General features: G+C 36.1%; 1 protein-coding gene across 2 annotated transcripts in view; it reads left to right on the forward strand.

The window, feature by feature from the left end:
• The window catches only part of TET2 (tet methylcytosine dioxygenase 2), a 133,103-nt gene that overhangs the window by 36,803 nt on the left and 74,836 nt on the right, over window positions 1-21,464 (forward strand). Inside the window, exon 2 of one of the 2 annotated variants that reach the window (XM_003829967.4) lies at window positions 6,845-6,990. The exons of the other annotated variant lie outside the window; for it this stretch is intronic. The gene's annotated coding sequence lies outside the window, so the exon portion shown is untranslated. The remainder of the gene's footprint in view (window positions 1-6,844; window positions 6,991-21,464) is intronic. 2 annotated transcript variants of the gene reach the window in all.

The following is a 21,464-nucleotide window of genomic DNA, read 5'->3' on the forward strand; positions in this document are numbered from 1 at the left end:
CAGAAATAATACAATTTAACATCTTATAGGCTCTCTAGTCCTCAGTTTCCCTAAGTGATCGGCTCAAGATCATGAATTTATGGAGGATTACAGTCAGAATTAGAACCCAAGATTAATTTATACTTTGTTATCTCCTCTACAGCCTACCCCCTTAGTTTGCCTGTGGGTTTATGGAAGTTACAGGAGAGACATTCTGAGATTCAGCTAAAAACCTAGCTCCCAATAGAATTATTGTCCTGTAGTCAGCCGCGCAAATACAATCACAAATACCTGAAGTTCCTTGTGTGAAGAAAAAGAAAATGACTATTAAAGCATCAAAATCAATGCAAGTTACCTTTCTTTGCCCCTTTCTTCCCCTTTCACTCCTTTCTTCTCCTATACTACTTGAAATTTCTAGCGGGGATCTCTAAAATGCCTGGATGTTAGGAATGGTAAGTCTATTGTAGAGAATTATATTTTCTATTTTAGTGGATGAAAAATAAACCATACTTAAGAGGCTTTTCAAAGTTAAGATTTTGAGCACACCCTTCATTGGCCCAGTCTCTGACCAGTGAGGTCAAGTATTAGCCAGTGTCAGAATGTTGTGAAAAGTTTGTGTTCCAGATGCAGAATTTTTTTTTTGCGTTTTCTGTGTGATGTTTATAGGGTATTTTCTTCTGAAATGTTTTCCATCTTGGTTTTTAAAAATATCTATTATTTTAAAAAATATTCCCTCATAACTTCTTTTTATTTTCGGAAACTATATAAATTGATCTGATAATCTATACACAATGCCTTGTGAATTTATACCTGTACCTCTCATGTTCCAGTGTTTGGTTCTTAAATAATCACTTTGTATAATGGAAATACTATGTTAAATTGTTTATAACTGGTGGTTGATATTTCAGCCTTGTTTGGCAATCGTAGTTATGTAAAGACTGTTGATTAGAAACAACCTCATATGGTGTATGCTTGTTTTTATCTTCATGGAATTTGTTCTGCAAACACTGAGTTCTTCACTGGGAGTCACCACTTTGTCTATGTTAGGAGGAGCAGGAAGTGAATACATTTAAGGTCTTTAATTTTCTTCTTAAAACTTTGACTACTGTAGTGGTTTTTTAAAGCATTAACAGGAGAATAGCCATCACTGCCAAGTAGCTGGCATTCTGAAATAGCACTTCCCTTTAGGCACTGTACAGTTGGAATCATTTACTTGCAGAGAGGTGTGTGTGTGTGTGTATTTATGTGTGTACTCATGTGTATAAGAATAGGAGAAACACTTTGTGGGCATATCCTGCTGAGGTGAGTAACGTGCTGATTAGTGAATTCCAGTCTCACCCCATTTAAACCTGGAGGAGAATCACATCAAGCACAGAAGCAGCCAAGGCAGCATTTCAACAGGAAGGAAACATCTATTACTGGGGCTTTGAAGAAACATGCCATGAAGGTGTACTAATATCACAAAGGGAAGGGAAGGACTAAATTCATCATGATAAACAAAGTCCCTTTTTTGTAACGGAAGTGTTTGATGATGTTTGATCAATGGTGGATCTATCTCTTGAAAGGAAAATGCATTTAAACCCCAAATGGAGGATTCTTATATAAGGTGCCTAGCTTGTAATGATATATTCATGTTTATAGGTAGAGTGACTGGTTTTTAGAGAAGAGGTTTTTTTTTTTCCTTCATTTTTTGAAAGAAAACTTGTCTGTCTCTAGGCTTTGAAATGTAGAATTATTTACCTTTCCCCAAAATGAAATGTTTCACTGAATCTCCTACAAGCTTGTGGAGGCCATGAAGCATGTTGAATAAGAGCACAGGCTCTGGAGGCCCTGCCACCCACAAAGGGTGTGCTAAGGTAAACAACTGATAGTATTTTGAAAATTAGATGACTTAGAATCCATTCAATAAATTTTAGCTATTTTTATTGTCTTTTTTTTTCTAAATCTATTTGGAAAATATTGCAGATAAAGTAGATAATACCTTCCTAAAACACAGTGAGACCAGGCTCAGTGGCTCATGCCTATAATCCCAGCACTTTTGGAGGCCGAGGTGTGCGGATCATGAGGTCAGGAGATCGAGACCATCCTGGCTAACACGGTGAAATCCCGTCTCTACTAAAAATACAAAAATTAGCCAGGCGTAGGGGCATGCGCCTGTAATCCCAGCTACTCAGGAGGCTGAGGCGGGAGAATGGCGTGAACTGGGGAGGCGGAGCTTGCAGTGAGCCAAGATCGCACCACTGCACTCCAGCCTGGGCTACAGAGCAAGACTCTGTCTCTAAAAAATAAAAAATAAAAATAGAACAGTGAATAGTTTATAAAGATAAAATAGAATAGGCTTCAATTTAGGGAACAAAGGAAAATATGTTTAGGAATGATATTATGCTCAAAATGATTGCAACTTTGATGGTGAAGTGTATTTTATTCAATTAAAAATGTAGATATGGCTGGGCGTGGTGGCTCACACCTGTAATCCCAGCACTTTGGAAGGTTGACGCAAGTGGATCACTTGAGGTTAGGAGTTTGAGACCTGCCTGGGCAACATAGTGAGACCTCATCTCTACAAAAAATAAACAAAAAATGTGCTGGGTGTGGTGGTACATGCCTGTAGTCCTAGCCACTTGGGAGACTGAGATGGAAGGATAGCTTGAGTCTGGGAGGTCAGTGCTGCAGTGAGCCGAGATCGTGCCACTGCACTTGAGCCTGGGTGACAGAGCAAGACCCTGTCTCAAGAAAACAAACAAACAAAAAAACAAAAACAACAGTAGATATGTGTGTGGGAATGAGAACATTTAAATGTGCTCATCCGCTTAGATTTTTCTTTAACCCCCTTCATGGCCCTTATCTTAACCTCTGTCTTCAGCACTACCCTTCATATGTTTGTTCTGTTTTATCTTCTAAGTGATTTTTTTACAACTCTCAATGTATCATGGCAGAAGGAAAACTCAATGTATAAGCTGACTGTATTTTGCATTTTCTTTTTTCTTTTTTTTTTTTTTTTTTTTGAGATGGAGTCTCACTCTGTCACCCAGGCTGGAGTGCAGTGGTGCGATCTCAGCTTATTGCAACCTCCGCCTCCTGGAGGCGATTCTCCCGCCTCAGCCTCCCCAGTAGCTGGGACTACAGGCTTGCACCACCATGCCTGGCTAATTTTTATATTTTTAGTAGAGATGGGGTTTCATCATGTTGTCTAGGCAGGTCTCGAACTCCTGACCTCAAGTGATCCACCTACCTTGGCCTCCCAAAGTGCTGGGATTGCAGGCATGAGCCACCGCGGCCTGGCTTCATGATCCAAAATAGCATCATTAAGCTTCTCTTTCAAAACATGTGTATAAGCCTGTGAGTCATCACTGTATTTATCAGAATATTATCATATTGGAGACTTTCCGAAGCTGAACAAAGCCAGAATTACTGGCTACTAAGGAACTATATTCTAGCAAGAGACTATTCTATTTGTTGGGGATCACCTCTTTTTACTAAAGGGGACTGTTTTGGGCATATAAAACTAGAATTCATGGTTTCTCCTTGATAGTTTGCCAGCTTGATTCCCAGTCAACCAGATAACTGCTGGTAGTGACACTCATGTCCTCTAGGACTCCCAATCTTGTGCCAGCTCAGAGAGGGAAATCCCCCTAGAACTGCTCACACCATTCCAAGAACCACAAGCATCACCTTGGTATAGTTAAAAATGTGATACCAACTCAAATTCTGATAAAAACAAGTTCTATAAAGCTTAATAAAGATATATTTTTTACTTTTTAAGTTTTGTTTTACTATTTTAAACAGAAAACAGAAGGTAAAAACTCCTCTGCCTTCCTCAGTATTTGGTTTGTCAGTTGCTGAACTCAGATTTAAGAGTCTAATCATATACAGGCAATAACCCTCTTCTAATCTTAATAATGTTTCTTTGATCATTTCTTTAAAAAGAAAAATGAAATAGCCTATTGACTCCAACCCTGACCTCCTGTACTTCACCTGCCTGATGAATATTTATTTGGAATACATAAGTTTTTTCAAATGCATCATGTCAAGAATTTGTCATTTCAGATTCCTTTCTAGAATTATCTATTTATCTGATTAATAGCATCATTCTTCCAGACAACCAAACTCAAAAGCTTTATCACTATAATTGAATTTCTTTTTTCTTCTTACATTTAAAATGTTACTAAATGCCATTCATTTCTTTATCAGTAATATTTCTGTTTGATCATTTTATTTCATTTATTCTGCCACCCTCTCATTCCAACTATTGCTTATACTTGAGTACTGCAATAAGCCAATATCTTGCATATGATTATTTATAACACCTAAATCTTCTACCACTTCACACTCACTGGGATGGATATAATTTTTAAAACATACAATAACAGGTGTTAGTGCGGATATGGAAAAATTGGAACCCTGACACATTGCTAGTGGAATGTAAAAAGGTGCAGCCACTTTGCAAAACAGTTCGGCAGTTCATCAAAAGATTAAGCATGGAATTACCATAAGACCCAGTAGTTTCGCTCTTAGGGATTCCACTCTCAAGAGAATTGAAAACATATGCCCATACAAAAACTTATAAACATTGTATATCCATGTTTGTTGCAGCGTTATTCACAATAGCCTAAAGGTAGAAGCAACCCAAATGCCTACAGATGGATGAATGGATAAACAGAATGTGGTATAGACATACAATGGACTATTATTCAACCTTAAAGAGGAAGAAAATTCTGACACATGCTAGAAAATGGATGGATCTTGTATACATTCTACTAAGTGGAATAAGCCAATCACACAAAGAAAAATATTATGATTCCACTTACGTGAGGTACTTAGAATAGTCAAATTAATAGAGGCATACAGTAGAATAATGATTGCCAGGGGTTGGGAGGAGGAGCAAATGGGAAGTTATTGTTTAATGAGTATAGAATTTCTGTTTAGGAAGATGAAAAAGTTCTGGAGATGGGTGGCAGTGATGGTTGCACAGCAATGTGAATGTACTTAATGCCACAGAATAGTATACTTAAATATGGTTTGAATGGCAAACTTTGTTACATATATTTTATCACAATTAAAAAGTTTGAAATGAATATCCAAAGAAGCATTATTTATGAGGCTATAAGTGGAAGTAACCCAAAAGTTCATCATTGATAGCTAAAGGAAACATGGCATGTCAAAACAGTAGAATATTAGTCATACAAAGGAATAAAGTACAGACACATGCTACAACACAGATGCACCTTAAAAACATTACACTAAGTGAAAGAAACCAGACATAAAAGGCCAAATTTTGTATGGTTTTATATATATAAAGTCGTTCAAAATAGGAAAACCCATAGAGACTGAAAGTTGATTAGTGGTCACCAAGGCCCGGGGGAGGAATGAATGAAAACTGGCTCCTAATGGGTACTGGGTTTTTTGGGGCGAGGGGGACAGAGTGATGAAAATATTGTAGAATTTGATAGTAATGATAGGTGAGAGTGGTATAATTTTTTTTAATATACTAAAACCCACTGACTCATATACTTTACAAGGATGTATTTTATGGTATGTGAATTATATCTCAAAACACCCCTTAAATCTTAACGTATGGCTTTTATGATGCCATGTTTCTAAAGAAGCAACGTGTCCCAGTCTCAGCTTACTATTTCTAGGCATGTGACTTTGAGAAAAAATTAAGAGACCTCCCTTCTTACTCTGTAAAATGGGAATAATAATAATGATGATAACAATAATAATAATGATCTTACCAGATTTTTTTGAGTGTTAAATGAGGTAACATGTAGTGCATCTAGCATAGTGTCTGGCATTTACCAAGAACCCCGGGAACCTGAGCTTCAGCTGCTTCTGATACTATTCCAGATACTATTTCAGGATATTCCAATACTGTTTCCATATATTCAGGACAATGGACCAACTCCTTTAGCCATTTTATCAAAACTCTTTAGATTCTGTTTCAAATCGGTCTTTCCAAAGTCTTCTTGTGCTCCTTTGTAGACACTCTTCAGAGAGAGCTTTTTAATCTCCTCCAATTTGCTGCAGCTGTATCTGTGCCTCAAAACAACGCTTTCTCCCCATTCCTCTTTTCTCTCTGCCCTTGGAACTCTGTGGACTTCTCTCATGTTTTTAACCTACTCCCTTATATCAGTGCATGTCATCTCCACTTATTTGTAGTACCCAATATTTTTACTACATCTTTGACCAATTAAGTCTTACTTGGGTTATGTTTTTAAAGTAGGTATCTTATTAGATGGTCCTTTTAAAGTATATGTCCAGTCTCTCCAGCTAAATTAAAACCCTTAAGCACAGAGACCACATGTTATAATGTTTTACCTTTTCCATAGCACTTAGCATGTTACCTTGACATGGCATGTACTGAATGAATGCTTGCTATTTATGAGTTTAGTTAGTGCCACATCTCATGAAGTACAGGGACTTAATGATTCTCAATCCTGACTTCATCTTACAGTCACCTGGAGAATAAAGTTTCCTCTTAGCTCAACAAGTCAGAATCTCTGAGCAAAATCCTCAACTTCTTACCTAGGTGATACTCTTGTAAGCCACACTGTGAACCACTGGATTCAACAGATGAAGTAATATAAGCCACTGGCTCTTAAACCTCGTTGATTATTGCAGTGAAGATGTGAAGACTAAAGATGCTTTGGGCATGGCAAAGTGTTCTACAGATATTAGAATTGTTATTATGGTACATTTGAGAGTGTCATTGCTTTGAGAAAGATCCTCTAAGTTTTTTAACAGCCACAGTGTAATGGAAATATCCAATTATAGGTATCCAAAACCTTTTAAACTCTTTATATCAGGTGTATATACCCTGTTCCTTTTTGCTAACTTAACAATGTTCAAACTCTGTCTTCTCTAGGCTGGCAAACATTCAGCAGCACACCCTCTCAAGATTGTTTACTTGCCTTTGCTCCTGTTGAGTTACAACGCTTGGAAGCAGGAGATGGGCTCAGCAGCAGCCAATAGGACATGATCCAGGAAGAGCAGTAAGGGACTGAGCTGCTGGTAAGACAGTGGAGACAGTTGACACTTGTTTGTCAAGTATGAATTTATTCCTAATTTAATGGTTAATCTCTCTCCCAAACTTCAACTCCAAGTTACCCTGCACCCTCTCAAATACTTTTCTTTATTGTCTATGCTTAGGACACATGGATTAGATTGTTAAGATTTGTGAATTTACTAAAGTTGTGTGCTGACTTATGTATAGCTGTATTTTTCTGGAGAAAGATTTGTATCAATTCTCAATGTCTATGGAGTTTTTAAAAAGAGGTAAGGATTATTCAAATGTAACTATAAACATAAGAAAATGTGATATCTATAACCAGTTGTTACAGTATTTATCGCCTCCATTTTGCTTCACTTGTAGCCACTTCGTCTCAATCTTGTTAAGGACCAAATAAATGGTATTTGTGGTTACTTGCTGATCTGAAAAGTGAGTACCTCCTGCACCTGGCTAGTCAGTCTTGTGACAATTTGGTGCCATAGAACTAGCAGAGAACTAAATTATGGAATGGCAGATCTCAGGAGCAGCTATGTGATTTTACATATGGTTTGTTTTTAATGGATAGAGACAGAGTCTGGCTATGTTGCCCAGGCTGCTCTGAAACTCCTGGGTTCAAGCCATCATCCTGCCTTAGCCTCTTAAGGAGCTGGGATTACAGGTGCATGCCCCCAGGCCAAGTTCATATGATTTTCTGAAAATACAAAAGAAAGAGGGAGACACAAAATACTTTTTAAATCATGTTTTTATAATTATCTTAATAAAAATCAATTTGCTCTGAATGCCATGACCTGCTGAGTGTCCCAACCTAAGGGTTGTCAGACCGTTTTCTCATATATGCATGTATAGAAGTAGGGAACTAATATATTTTTGTCTAAAATGTTTAAGATGAAGATGAGAATGAATTCTACAATATATAATTTTGCCTGAACTATATAAGACAGTTAAAATTATAGAGATATTGCAGGAGAGACTCTGGATTAGATAGAAAAAAGGAAGAATTAGGCTTTTTTTTTTTGTCTATAATCCTTTTAGTAGGTAATTCAGCTTCAGTTTCACTAAATCTTGTTTATGCATTCAGCATAACAAATCTTCTAATAAGCCTGTATAGCTCTAATCTCTGCCTTACTGCAGACACCTGAGGATATAAGTATCCACTCTGCCACTTGATACTTCTTAGAGACTGTTCTGGTGCTGAGAAATCCTTTCCAGTGTGTCCTCAGTTGAACTCCCATGATTCCTGGATGTTGCCATTTTCAAGACACAGGGCAAGCGCATCTGTCTAGATTACCTCTCTACCTTGGGAATTTTAAGTCACTCTGTGAGGGAAAGAGAACTCAGTATAGTAGTAACTCTCAGAATGAAAATTTTCCCCTTGCATGTTAATATTTTTAGAGTAATCATTGTCACTGAAAATAGACTTCCTCTTTCCCCTCTCATGCTGGAAAATCTTAGGTAATTATGAATAAAGTATTCTTTACTTTTCCCCTCCTCCCTTGATGATTGCTTTACCTCACTCTGTGAGAACTGTGACTACTCATTCTGCTCTTGTCTTTTACATGAGAACTGAGAGCGCATTTTTAAGATGGAATTTTCCTCCTTAATGAAGTCATAACATTAGTCAGAAGGTTTTCTCTTCTTGAACGTTAAGCCTGGGTAAGGAATAAAGTGCAGAAGTTTATGGAAAATTATAAGATAACTTAAAAAAAAAACGAAGACAACAAATTAAAATGTTAGCCATTGAGGGAAAATGTTTTACAGGCAGCTCTCTGAGGAGTTCTTCCCTCATATCTCCTCAAAAATCTTGTTTTGCATTTAATTTTTTACAGTTGGATAAGCTCAGCCCTTGACATATTTTCAATAGCAAATAAGCCTAGAGTTTATTTTTAGTACATTTATTAGGAATGTGTTCTTGGGAAAATTATTTAACCTCTGTAAGCCCTGCTTTATATGGCAAAGAAGAAAGTAGGTAATAATAGATAATAACAGGATTATTTTATGCATTACCTGTACATTGCCCAACATATAGTAAGTTCTCAATTTTGTATTGGTATTTGTTTTATTATTAACCACTTTTATTAATGTTGCTTTTAGTTTTTGAAATATGAATTCATTCAAAAATATTTCTTGAGCACCTGCCAAATACCAGGCACTCTTCTAGGAACTAGAGTGGCATTAATGAGTAAGAGACAAAAATCTCTTCCCATGTTGAGCTTAGAATCTATTAGAGTAAGAGACAGACACATACAAAATAAAATGTATAATATACTAATACCAAGAAGTGCTAAGTATAAAAATATAAAGCAGAAAAAGGAAATTGAGTGGCAGGGTTAGGTAGTAATTGAAGATATAGTAGTCAAGTAAGGCAGCTTCAAGAGAAGATTATGTCTTAAATAAAAATCTGATAAAGGTATAGAAACAAGCCATGAAGTTATCTGAAGGAATTGCAGGTAGTGGAGAACAGCCAAAAGACCTGGAGTAGTAAAAGGTTTTATGCAGAGTGATTTAAAAAGAATCACAGTATCTTATACATCAGTAAATATTTACACATACACTTAAGTAAGTGATATGGACAAGAACTTTGGAAGTTGAATAGCAAGGTCCATCTGGACTATAACAGAGGAGGCTTCACAAAGGAAGGTGACAGGGCATGGCCTGGATCCTGAAGGACAGGAAGAACTGGGATCGATAACAAAGAATGACATCCCAGTGGAGAGAAGTGGAGGGGAAACAGCATGAAATGGAGTGAAATAAGAATGTTGGCCTTTAGGGCAGGAATGGGCCAGGCAGAGGGCAAGTGGGAAGCAGGAAAAAGGCGACCTTGTATAGAGTTCATGTTGGCAAATAGAGAGAAGATGGGAAAGCATGGTAAGGCCAAATTTAGTAAAATCCTAAAGTCAAGCTAAAGATTATTGCATGCTATCCTGAAAATATTGGGGAATAATTAGAGCAGATGAGTAGAAAGGTGAATTCTTGTATTTAGCTATATCATTATTTTTACAAATTTAAACAAATAAGGAAATGGAGGCAGTAGTTGGAGTAATTTAGGAGATAAATTGAAAATGGATTTTGTTAAGAGAGAAGGGAAGATAGATTTTATATATTTTAAGGAAAAATGAGGATTTATTTGCTGACTGCACGTAAGAGATAAAAGAGAGGAGTCAAAGATTTCTCTAAAATTTTCAAAATGATTAATTATGTGTTGGTATTAAAAGAAATAGGGAAGTTGAGACATATGAGTTTGAATTCAGCATGAGTCAGTTAAGACAATCAGATGCAGATATTCTTAAGGCAACTAAAGTTCATTTGATATTTGTCATATAGGCTGAATTATGTTTCTAAGAGCTGTTTTTACTGTGCATTAAATCCGTCTAATACTAACATAGTACAAAAGTTGTATGCTATCCAAATTTTGTATTTTTATAACAAGTTGGAGAGACAGAGAATCAAAAAATTATTGATTTGGAACCATTAGACATCAGCTAGTCCAATTAGTTCATTTTGTGGAAGGAAAAAGGATACCCAGAGATGTTACATGACTTTATAGCCATGCCTTTAGCTATTATGTAACTTGGTCTAGCCCAGGTCTCCATACTGAGACTCTCCTCCTGCTAATAAAAAAATAATTAAAAAGTATTAGTGATTTGTATTTTGCCAGCTTGCTTGTGGAGAATAGGATTAGAAGGTTTGACTTGCCTGTTAGCACTCTCTTGTAGCCATTTTTCTAATTAACATAGACACATTTTATCCTTTCTCATGAAACAGATCTAACTTGTTTAGAAGCTTCAGTCTTCTTGATTTAATTAATCACTTTCTCCACCTTTAGTCATTGTTGAAGTTTCCTGATTTACAATGTTATCTTTTTATCTTTTCAGTAGTTTAAGGAGGAATGATATTTCTACTGTTGTACTATTTTTCTGTTTATCTTTCAGAAGAAAAATAGCTTTTCTTATTGGCCCAAAAAACCATCACCCTACAGGAAATAAATCACACTCTTTGCTTGATTTTCCTGATCTGGCTACTGATTTCTCTTCAAATTTAAGTCAATACTTAGACTTTAAGACTTCATTGTTACTTCCTTACAGGTCATTCTTATGAACTAAAATCCATAGTCATTGTTCTAGCAAGCCTGAGCAGTTTATTCTTTGAGTCACAGGATTATAAAAGAAAAAATAGACCTTAGAGATCATAATACAGTGCTCTTCAAACTGTACTCTTCAATTTTTCTACTACTCATCAGTTGTTTTTTATTCTAATAAAATATAATTACCTAGCAAGTGAGCAGACATGTATTTACAGTAGCTTTACAATTCTTTATACACTTCTTTACTCTCTCCATTACACATGCCACATGGTATGATACAAGTCATAACTCAACTATGTGAAAGCAAAACCACTCTTATACATGGTGTCTTGCATATATGTTAAGGCCCAGAGTGGTATCAGTAGTCTCTCTGTCCCAAGAGACTGAATTAAACAAGACTGTTGACATTCTTGTGGCATTTATCTGACAACCTTGGCAATCCCTAAATTCACAAATAGCTGTATAGCATTTTTTGCATTTAATGCATATCCACATATGATGTGTCCTTTGATTTTAGAACAAGTAAAGCATGCTAAAATAGACTGCACCTTATGAAAGTCATTTTCACTATTCTTGTGTTTCAGTTTCCTCATCAAAAGGTGAAATATCAGCTGCCTCTATTGATCTCAGGATCTTTTAAGTAGAAATGGAAGAGTCTTAGTGAAAACAGTTTGTATTCTGAAAGAAAATTGGATGTAAATACAGGCACTAAAAACGTTTATTCATCTTTACAGATGTTAATCTGACCATTTTTCTCAAAATGTGAAAATAGTATGGATTTTCTTAGCTCATTTAATATTGAAAGACTAGAAAAACAAGTAATGATGTTCTAGAAGAATCTATGATCATATAATTACAGTTGTCCTTCAGTATCTGTGGGAGATTGGTTCCAGGACCCCCCCATGGATATCAAAATCTGTGGATCCTCAAGTCTCTTATATAAAATAGTGCAGTATTTGCACATGATTTACATATACCCTCCCATATACTTTGAATCATCTCTCGGTTATTTATAATACTACAATGTCCATGCTATGTAAGTAGTTATTACACTGTATTGTTTAGGGAATAGTGACAAGAAAATTAATCTGTACATGTTCATTACAAACACAGCAATCCATTTTTTTTCTGAGTATTTTGATCTGTGATTGATTGAATCCACAGATGCTGGAATCCATGAATACCCATGGGGGGCTGACTATAATGTTGTCTATATGCGTAGCAATTTTGTAATTCTCAACCAAGGACACGTATAGTCCTTGAATCTTGGTAGGAGTCTTGGGGACTTTTCTTAAAATATTTTGGCCATCTTCTCAAGATCTTGACTCCTACCCCCACTTGTACATGTGCACATACTTGTGCACACTCACACACAATACCCTTCCTTAAGTCCTGCTCACCAGCTTGCTTCCTATTGCATTGAGAGCGTTCAACTTGTAGACCAAGAACTTCCACCATATTTTTCCACCTCTACCCCAAAACACAGTTTAGACATATCCATTCTTTTCATTCTTCAGAGTCATCTCACCACTTCCATAAATTATTTCCTAATTGTTCCCTCTGCCTCTGTTCTTTTTTTTTTTCTGATGATCAGTTCAAAGTACCTCTGTATGACCATTCTTAAGTGCAAATCTGACCATCTATACCCCCTTCTTAATATCCTTTCTTTTATGGATACCCATTTCAGACTTTATTAAAGGAGTGGAAGCTTCCCCCTCCCCACCTCACCACTTGAAGTTTTTGCAATTAGAATGGAGTTTATCTGGTTAATGCAAAAATAGATGTGATGTAGAATTCTTGGGGACACCTACTTATCCCCTTTTCAGAGTGGCCCTGAATAGCTCTGTGAACCCAGGAATCTGAAGAACTCAGAACAGAAAACCATCAGCCTACAGAAAGTAGATCAAACTCTATGCTTGATATTCCTGATCTGGCTCCTGGTTACTCTTCAAATTCCTCCTTACTATATTGTCCCTTCAGATATGTAAATCTTTACCGTGACATCATATTTTACACATTGAACCTTTGTACCGCTGTTCCTCTCCTGATGAACTTCCCTTTTCTCTTAACTACACAGCTCAGATTTCTCATAAGGGAAGCTTCATATTTGTTGTGGCACTGTTGTTCCTCAAACATCCTACTTACTGTAGTCATTTGTTTATGCTTGTCTCCTTTGCAGATTCTGAAATTCCTAGGGCAAAGGCTGCATCTTGTCTTCTTATTACTAATATTTTACACAGTATCTGGTTACATAGTAGGCATTCAATCATACAATTTAAAAGAAGAGGTTGACTTTGTGATCTTTTTCATATGCTTTATTTCCCTCTCCCCCTACTGGCAACTTCTTTCTACTTCTTAAAATAGATACAGCACTTGCCCATTAAGTGGAGGGAAGAGGTGTGGGAGTCGAGTAGTTGGAACTTCAAGTGTCAAAACATGATAATCTCATTTGCAAAGTTACATTATATCAGAGCTTGAACCTCAGAGATACTTAATTATAAGTAACACTTGTGGAACATTTGATACCTACATTTTTTTCACTAAAGTATCCTATCAAAATTAAATGTGTTGCAGTTGAGATTTGTGAGGTTTTAGCTATTTAGAGACTTTAGGGATATGTTTAGTGTTCTAATTCTAATAGTATTGATGAATATAAATGTTTCACTGTAGAAAGAGAAGTTTGAGAGCTGTTGTGAATGATATTTGATGTCTATTAGGTGATAATTTCTGATGACTAAACATGCTCAAGACCTTAGTGAGAAATACATGAATACAGAAAATATTTTGAAAATTATGAGAAGTTTATCATTGATTATAGATTTTCTTATCCAGCAGTTTTTGGTTGTGTTCTGTTTTTCTCTGTCAGAGAAGCAGAAAGTGGTCAGTGGACTTTAGAATGTAGGCTCTTGTAGGAGGCCATATGTTTGAGAGTGCTGTCCAGGTGCTTTGTGATGTGGCTGAGAATGGATGCAGGCTTGCAGGGAAAAACTAATACTGTAGATCTCCAGAGAGCATTTTAGGAAAGACTTCTAAGCTTTAGGTTCCCTGACCAAAGAGTAAAAAGTGATTCTTAATATCCATAGCTATAGAGGAAAGTAAATACACTTCCCACATCAAATTTAGAATTAAATATTTAGGCATTTCAAGTGTATTTCATTTAGAACAAAATAAAATCATATATTCATTAATGAAATATAAAACCAGATGGTCTCTGAAAGGTTTTTCCCTTTACTCACTTTCAGAGTAAGGCGAGGAAGAGTAGTTTTCTTTTTTAATTTATATTTTAATTGTCCCTTTCTGTTTTTCCAAAAGTTTTATTTTTTGAAAGTGAGTCACCTTTTAGACATTTGAAAAATTAGAATTACTATGATGTTTATTCTATTAGTAAGTCTTCCTAGAGTAGCAAGGTAGAAAAGCATCTCTGAATGCCTACATAGGAAGTATTTAATAAATGTTTTTTGGGCCAGGTGAGGTAGCTCACTCCTGTAATCCCAGCAATTTGGGAGGCCAAGGCGGGTGGATCACCTGAGGTCAAGAGTTTGAGACCAGCCTGACCAGTATGGTGAAACCCCATCTCTACTAAAAATACAAAATTACCTGGGGGTGGTGGTGCATGCCTATAATACCAGCTACTCGGGAGGCTGAGGCAGGGGAATCGCTTGAACTCAGGAGGTGGAGGTTGCAGTGAGCCGAGATCGTGCCATTGCACTCCAGCCTGAGCAACAAGAGTGAAACTCTGTCTCAATAAATAAATAAATAAATAAAATACATAAATAAATGCTTTTTGATTTAACGAAGGTGTCATTGTCCTATGAAAAGGAAAACTATCAAAATATATTTTTTAAAACTTAGCTTTTGATAATGATATGGAAGATATTTCTCTTAATTAACCTAAGTCAGAAACTAAAATATGTTATAAAATGCTAACATCAAATATTTGAGACCAGTTAAAGGAGACAGAAGGAAGTTATGGAGAAAGAAGCAGTAGCCAGAAAATAAGGGCAAGAAAATGTTTTCTAAATTTATGAGAATCAGAATGTTTACAAAATTGCTATTGTTATCATCTGGAAAAAATATGCCTTGTAGGCTGAAAAAATGAACATTCCCTTTCCATACCATGCAGGAACCTTCTTTACTGCATTCCTAAGAGGACTAGTCTAGCACCTAATTGGATACTTGTGGTAATATTTGGGAACTCACTGATCTGGTACATCAGTGTGGGAGTCGAGTAGTCAGAACTTCAAGTGTCAAAACATGATAGTCTCATTTGCGAAGTTACACTATATTAGAGCTTGAACCTCAGAGATACTTAATTATAATTAACACTTGCAGAACATTTGATACTTAAATTTTTTTTTCACTAAAGTGTCCTACCAAAATTAAATGTGTTGCAGTTGAGAGTTGTGAGGTTTTAGCTATTTGGAAACTTTAGGGATATGTTTAGTGTTCTAATTCCAATAGTATTGATGAACATAAATGTTTTACTGTAGAAAGAGAAGTTTGAGAGCAAGTTGAGCAAGAATCTGTCACTCTAGGTCTTCTACTCTTTATTAAAGAATGTTGGATTCATTTATAACTTACTGGTCCCTTAAATATTAAAGTTTGGTGTTTGGTATCTTAAACATGATTACATCCTTATAGGGCTCTCTTCTAATTGCCTGGATACTGCACATCTATTAATACAGTCTCAAAGCACACTTGCTTTTTTGATAGTAAGAGCATACGATTTAATCACATTGAAGCTAGTCCGCAAAGGTTTTTGTCTTTTTTTCAGGCAAGCAGCTGATGAATGAATCTCTACTATCCTTCACTTTATGACTGTGATTTTCTAAATAAATTTTGGAGATTTTAACTTACAATTTATTAATTTCCATCTTGTTTCTTCAAGTCCCTCCTTTAAGTCTAAGGAAATTTATGGAAATCTTTTTCCATACCATCAAGTGGCTTATTTCTTTTTAACTTTTTTTCCTTGAGTTCAGGAGTACATGTGCAGGTTTGTTGCATAGGCAACCTTGGGTCATGGGAGTTTGTTGTACAGGTTATTTCATCACCCAGGTATTAAGCCTAGTACCCATTAGTTATTTTTCCTGATCCTCTCCCTCCTCCCACCCTCCACCCTCTGATAGGCCCCAGTGTGTGTTGTTCCCCTCTGTGTCCATGTGTCCTCATCATTTAGCTCCCACTTATAAGTGAGAACATGCAGTATTTGGTTTTCTGTTCCTATGTTAGTTTGCTATGGATAATGGCCTCCAGCTCCATCCATGTCCATGCAAAAAAACATGATCTTATTCTCTTATATGGCTGCATGGTATTCCATGGTGTATATATAACACAGTTTTTTTAATCCAGTCTATTATTGGTGGGCATTTAGGTTGATTCCATGTCTTTGCTATTGTGAATAGGACTGCAGTGAAAATATGTGTGCATGTGTCTTTATAATAGAATAATTTTTTTTTTCCTTTGGTATATACCCAGTAGTGGGTTGCTGGGTTGAATAGTATTTCTGTCTTGAGGTCTTTGAGGAATCGCTACACTGTCTTCCACAATGGTTGAACTAATTTACATTCCCACCAATAGCATATAAGTGTTCCTTTTTCTCCGCAACCTCACTAACGTGTTATTTTTTGACTTTTTAATAATAGCCGTCCTGACTGGTGTGAGATGGTATGTCATTGTGGTTTTGATTTGCATTTCTCTAATGATCAGTGATGTTGAGCTTTATTTCATATGTTTGTTGGCCGCATGTATGTCTTCTTTTGTAAAGTGTCTGTTCATGTCCTTTGCCCACTTTTTCAATGAGGATGTTTGTTTGTTTGTTTTTCCTGTAAATTTAAGACCGTTATAGATGCTGGATACTAAACTTTTGTCAGATGCATAAATTGCAAAATTTTTCTCCCATTCTGTAGGTTGTCTGTTTTCTCTGTTGATAGTTTATTTTGCTATGAAGAATCTCTTTAGTTTAATTAGATCCCATTTGTGAATTTTTGCTATGAACTGGATCTGATATAAGCATATGTTTAATTTTAACTCCCAGGTCACACTGTTTTTTTTTGTTTGTTTTGTTTTTGTTTTTGTTTTTGTTTTTTTGGAGATGGAGTCTCACGCTGTCACCAGTCTGGAGTGTGGTGATACAATCTTGGCTCATTGCAACCTCCGCATTCCGGGTTCAAGCAATTCTCCTGCCTCAGCCTCCTGAGTAGCTGGGACTACAGGCACACACCACCATGCCCAGCTAATTTTTGTATTTTTAGTAAAGATGGGGTTTCACCATGTTGGCCAGGATGGTCTCTATCTCTTGACCTCGTGATCTGCCCACCTCAGCCTCCCAAAGTGCTGGATTACAGGCTTGAGCCACCACACCCGGCCCCAGGTCATACTTTTAATCAAAATGAGAAAAAAGATTGACTTCACTGGAATGCTTATGTCTTGTTTTATATTCAAGTTTTAAGTTTATGTTCTTGAGATTATTACATCTTGAGTTACTTGATAATACCACAGTTGAAATCCATGTTGTTGAATCCTTCAACCCCTTGAGGACTGAGAATTCCCTTTAATTATCTGTCTGAATCATTAAATACTTGTAAATCAAGAGTTCAATTTAGAAATGTTATACTTGATACATTTTTTAAAGCTGGATAAATTAACCTATTAAACAAAATTATCTCTTCTTCAAAAAAAGGCATCACTTCCCCCACAAATGTGTAATTTAGGAATTGTTTTCTATTGGAGTGGTTCACGCTTATATATTTTAGTTGCTCTAATGCAAGGTGTTTCCTAAAAAGTTTAAGGAAAGTATAACTTTATTTTCATGTATGATAGTAAATAATACAATAGGGGGTGCATTTGTGCTATGCTTGTTTCTGTTCCCATTTCAGTGCTCAATTACTGTAGCTTCTAATAAATAAAATTATCAGTTGCTAACATTTAAATCAAACAGTTCCACAAGTGGAAGTATTGCTTATTTGTGAGAGTTGTGTTTTTTTAAACTTAACCTTACTGAGGGGTTTTAAGGACTGCCAATTATAGATTGTACTAAGCAAAGTTCAAAGTAATAGAAGGTTACCAAGTTGAGGCTAGAATTCAATTAGTGCCAATACAGTTAAAATGGTATCATTAACAGAACATCTTCATCCAGGACCTTTTTTTTTTTTTTCAGACAGGGTTTCACTCCTGTTGCCCAGACTGCAGTGCAGTGGCTTGATTGAGTTGATTGAGGCTCACTGCAGCCTCAACTTCCCAGGCTCAGGTGATCCTCCCACCTCAGCTTCCAGAGTAGCTGAGACCACAGGGGCGTGCCACCACCCCTGGCTAATTTTTTGTATTTTTTGTAGAGACAGGGTTTTGCCATGTTGCCCAGGCTGTTCGCAAACTCCTGGCCTCAAGCAATCCACCTACCTCGGCTTCCCAAAGTGCTGGAATTATGGGAATGAGCTGCCACACCCAGCCCCTCCGGAATCTTTAGATTACCAACTTCTGTCTTCCAGGTTTTTATGTCCTTGGAAATTTATGCATATTTTTAGAGGTAAGACCCATCCTCATCTTCTTCCTAATCCTTGACATATTGTGAACACAGATATATATACAATTAAGTAGTTCCCTGAGTTACAAATATACTTAAATATACTTTAACTTATTATAGAAGGCTTACAAAAACTGTGGATAAGTAACATATATTTATCTCAGTTAATGAATAACTGATGCTGAAAATAATGTGAATGTCAAATTAGTTCTCTTTTTTTCTAGCCCTCACCTTTGAAAAGCCTGAGCCTCTGAGATGTGAGATGACTGCTGTAAAGTGAAGCAGCAAATTTCTAGAGGCTGGGTTCACCCTTCAGGTCCTCTAAATCCTAGGTCGCTTCCCACTACTACATACTACCCTAAAAAATCTGTAATTCACAAATTTATTTTTTAATCTTTTTCATAACTTATTAAATTTTTATTGAACAAATACAGGAAACAGTTTTAAATTACTCATTGCTCTTGAATACATTGGTGATTATTTTTCTTCTCTGAAATTCTGTTTTCCTTAAAGGCAGTCATTTTTTGGTCTCTTCTAAACGACACTTAGTATTTTTAGTAACATCATAACTTCAGTGGCCACAGTGAGCCCTCATTTTGCAACATAGGCCTACTTTTCATATCTGGCTTGCCTTTTATTATTTATAATTTAATGAAAAGAAAGTACCACTCTTTCCATAGTTTTGTAATAGAATTGCTGTCAACAAAGTAGTGGATGCACTATGTTATAAAGATTTCATTGTGAAAACATGAAATGGCTGTTAACTATACATCAGGCAAAATAAAAACAGGAAATATAAACATTTCCTGGAACAGGGCAGAGTATGAGTAAATAAGGTATCAAATATAATTGGATACCTGGCCAAATATTTTTAAATGTCTTAAGAAATGTCACTGGAAAGACTGGAGTACTTGGATTTGTCTCTTATTCTTATTTTGATTCCTAACACTGTGCTTGGCACATGGTAGGTAATTAATAAATGTGTGATGGATGAATAATGATTATCATTCAATTAGTGACTAAGAGAGTTGGAAAGGGCTATCAATTTCAAATTGGTTCCTTTAAGACATTTTTACGTAAGATTTGGGAGAAAAGTAAAAGAGCACCATATGATTATGCTTTACTAAGAGCTGCTTCCATTCCTACATTGACCATGTGGACTCATATTTGGCCTATATAATTACATTAGAATAAACAAAGCACCAAAAGTTGGAAAAGGAAGTAGTAGTAGGAGAGGGTTTTAAGCTATGTATTTACTGGGAAAAAAAGTCATGTTTTCTTTTTTAAAAATGTTCTAAACAATACTGTAATCAGTTGGGAATTGAATGTGCTTTGTGTCAGACAAAGGTCTTTGTATACAATACATTACATTTTGTATACCAATACATTACATTACACAGAAGGGAGTGCCTGGCTTTGTATACAATACATTACATTTTGTATACCAATACATTACATTACACAGAAGGGAGTGCCTGGCTTTGTATACAATACATTACATTTTGTATACCAATACATTACATTACACAGAAGGGAGTGCCTGGCTTTGGGAAACACATCTACCTAAACTCTTAACATAGCACGATGCTGCCATACAGTAGGTAATACCAAGACAAATCAGGGCCGTTATTAACAACCTTGAGGAAATGTCTTGGGAAATATTTAAATAATTTTTGTTTAATTATAATAAGGAATATACAGCCTCTGTGAAGTCATCCCAAACTCTTCGAGGCAAATTTAGTCTCCTCCCACCCCTGTTTTTTAATGTTTCTAAAGGGTGTTATGTATAATCTATTAGAAAACTGGCCAGGTGCAGTGGCTCATGCCTGTAATCGCAGCACTTTGGGAGGCCAAGGCGGGTAGATTACCTGAGGTCAGGAGTTTGAGACCAGCCTAGCCAATATGGCGAAACCCTCTCTACTAAAAATACAAAAATTAGCCAGGCGTAGTGGCAAGTGCCTGTAATCCCAGCTACTCAGGAGGCTGAGGCAGGAGAATCTCTTGAACCCGGGAGGCAGAGGTTGCAGTGAGTTGAGATCGCGTCACTGCATTCCAGCCTGGGCGACGGAGTGAGACTCCGTCTCAAAAAAAAAAAAAAAATATATATATATATATACACACACACACACACACACACACACACACACACATACATACATTAGAAAACTAATTACATTGTTTTCTTAAAATGTTTTAAGCATCTCTCTTCCTCAAGGACAAGAATCTTGAATCCTTAGTGCATATGAGGTACCTAATAGATATTTAAATGAATAATGAGCTACTATTGCCTAAAAATATTAGACATCATGTAATATCAGGCCTACAGTTGATAGAAAAAGTATTCTCAACTAAGAATAATTTACCAGTGGAGAAAACTGTTAGTTTTCCCTTCTTTTTCTTTGCTTTATAAAATTTAAATGACATTAAGAGTTACATTTCTTGGAAAATTGAATATCTGTGGGACAATGGGCTCTGGGTGTAATTGCAGGATAATTTGAAAAGTTTAAAGAATATTTTCCATAGGTATAAGTTTATTTAGGCTCTGTGTCTCCTCTTGAGATGACTTTAGCAGTATATATTTCCCTGGAACACCATGCACTCTAGGTTTTCTAATTTATTCGTTTAAAATACATGGCATTTTACTACGTAAATATTCTCTGTATCCGTAGGTACAGCACCTCTGTGTACACTAAGTGTATGTATTTTTTTTAAATTGCCTTAGTTTTGCTATTCACTAGATTATTTTCCAAGGAACCTACTCTTAGATTTATTAAGCCTACTATATATATTTTGTTATTAACTAATTCTCTTATTTTTAAAAATTACTTTTCCTTTCTTTGCTTAAATTTGCTTTGTTTTCCTAAATTAGTGATTTG

Source organism: Pan paniscus, chromosome 3, assembly GCF_029289425.2.
Source record: "Pan paniscus chromosome 3, NHGRI_mPanPan1-v2.0_pri, whole genome shotgun sequence".
Taxonomy (NCBI): Eukaryota; Metazoa; Chordata; class Mammalia; order Primates; family Hominidae; genus Pan; species Pan paniscus.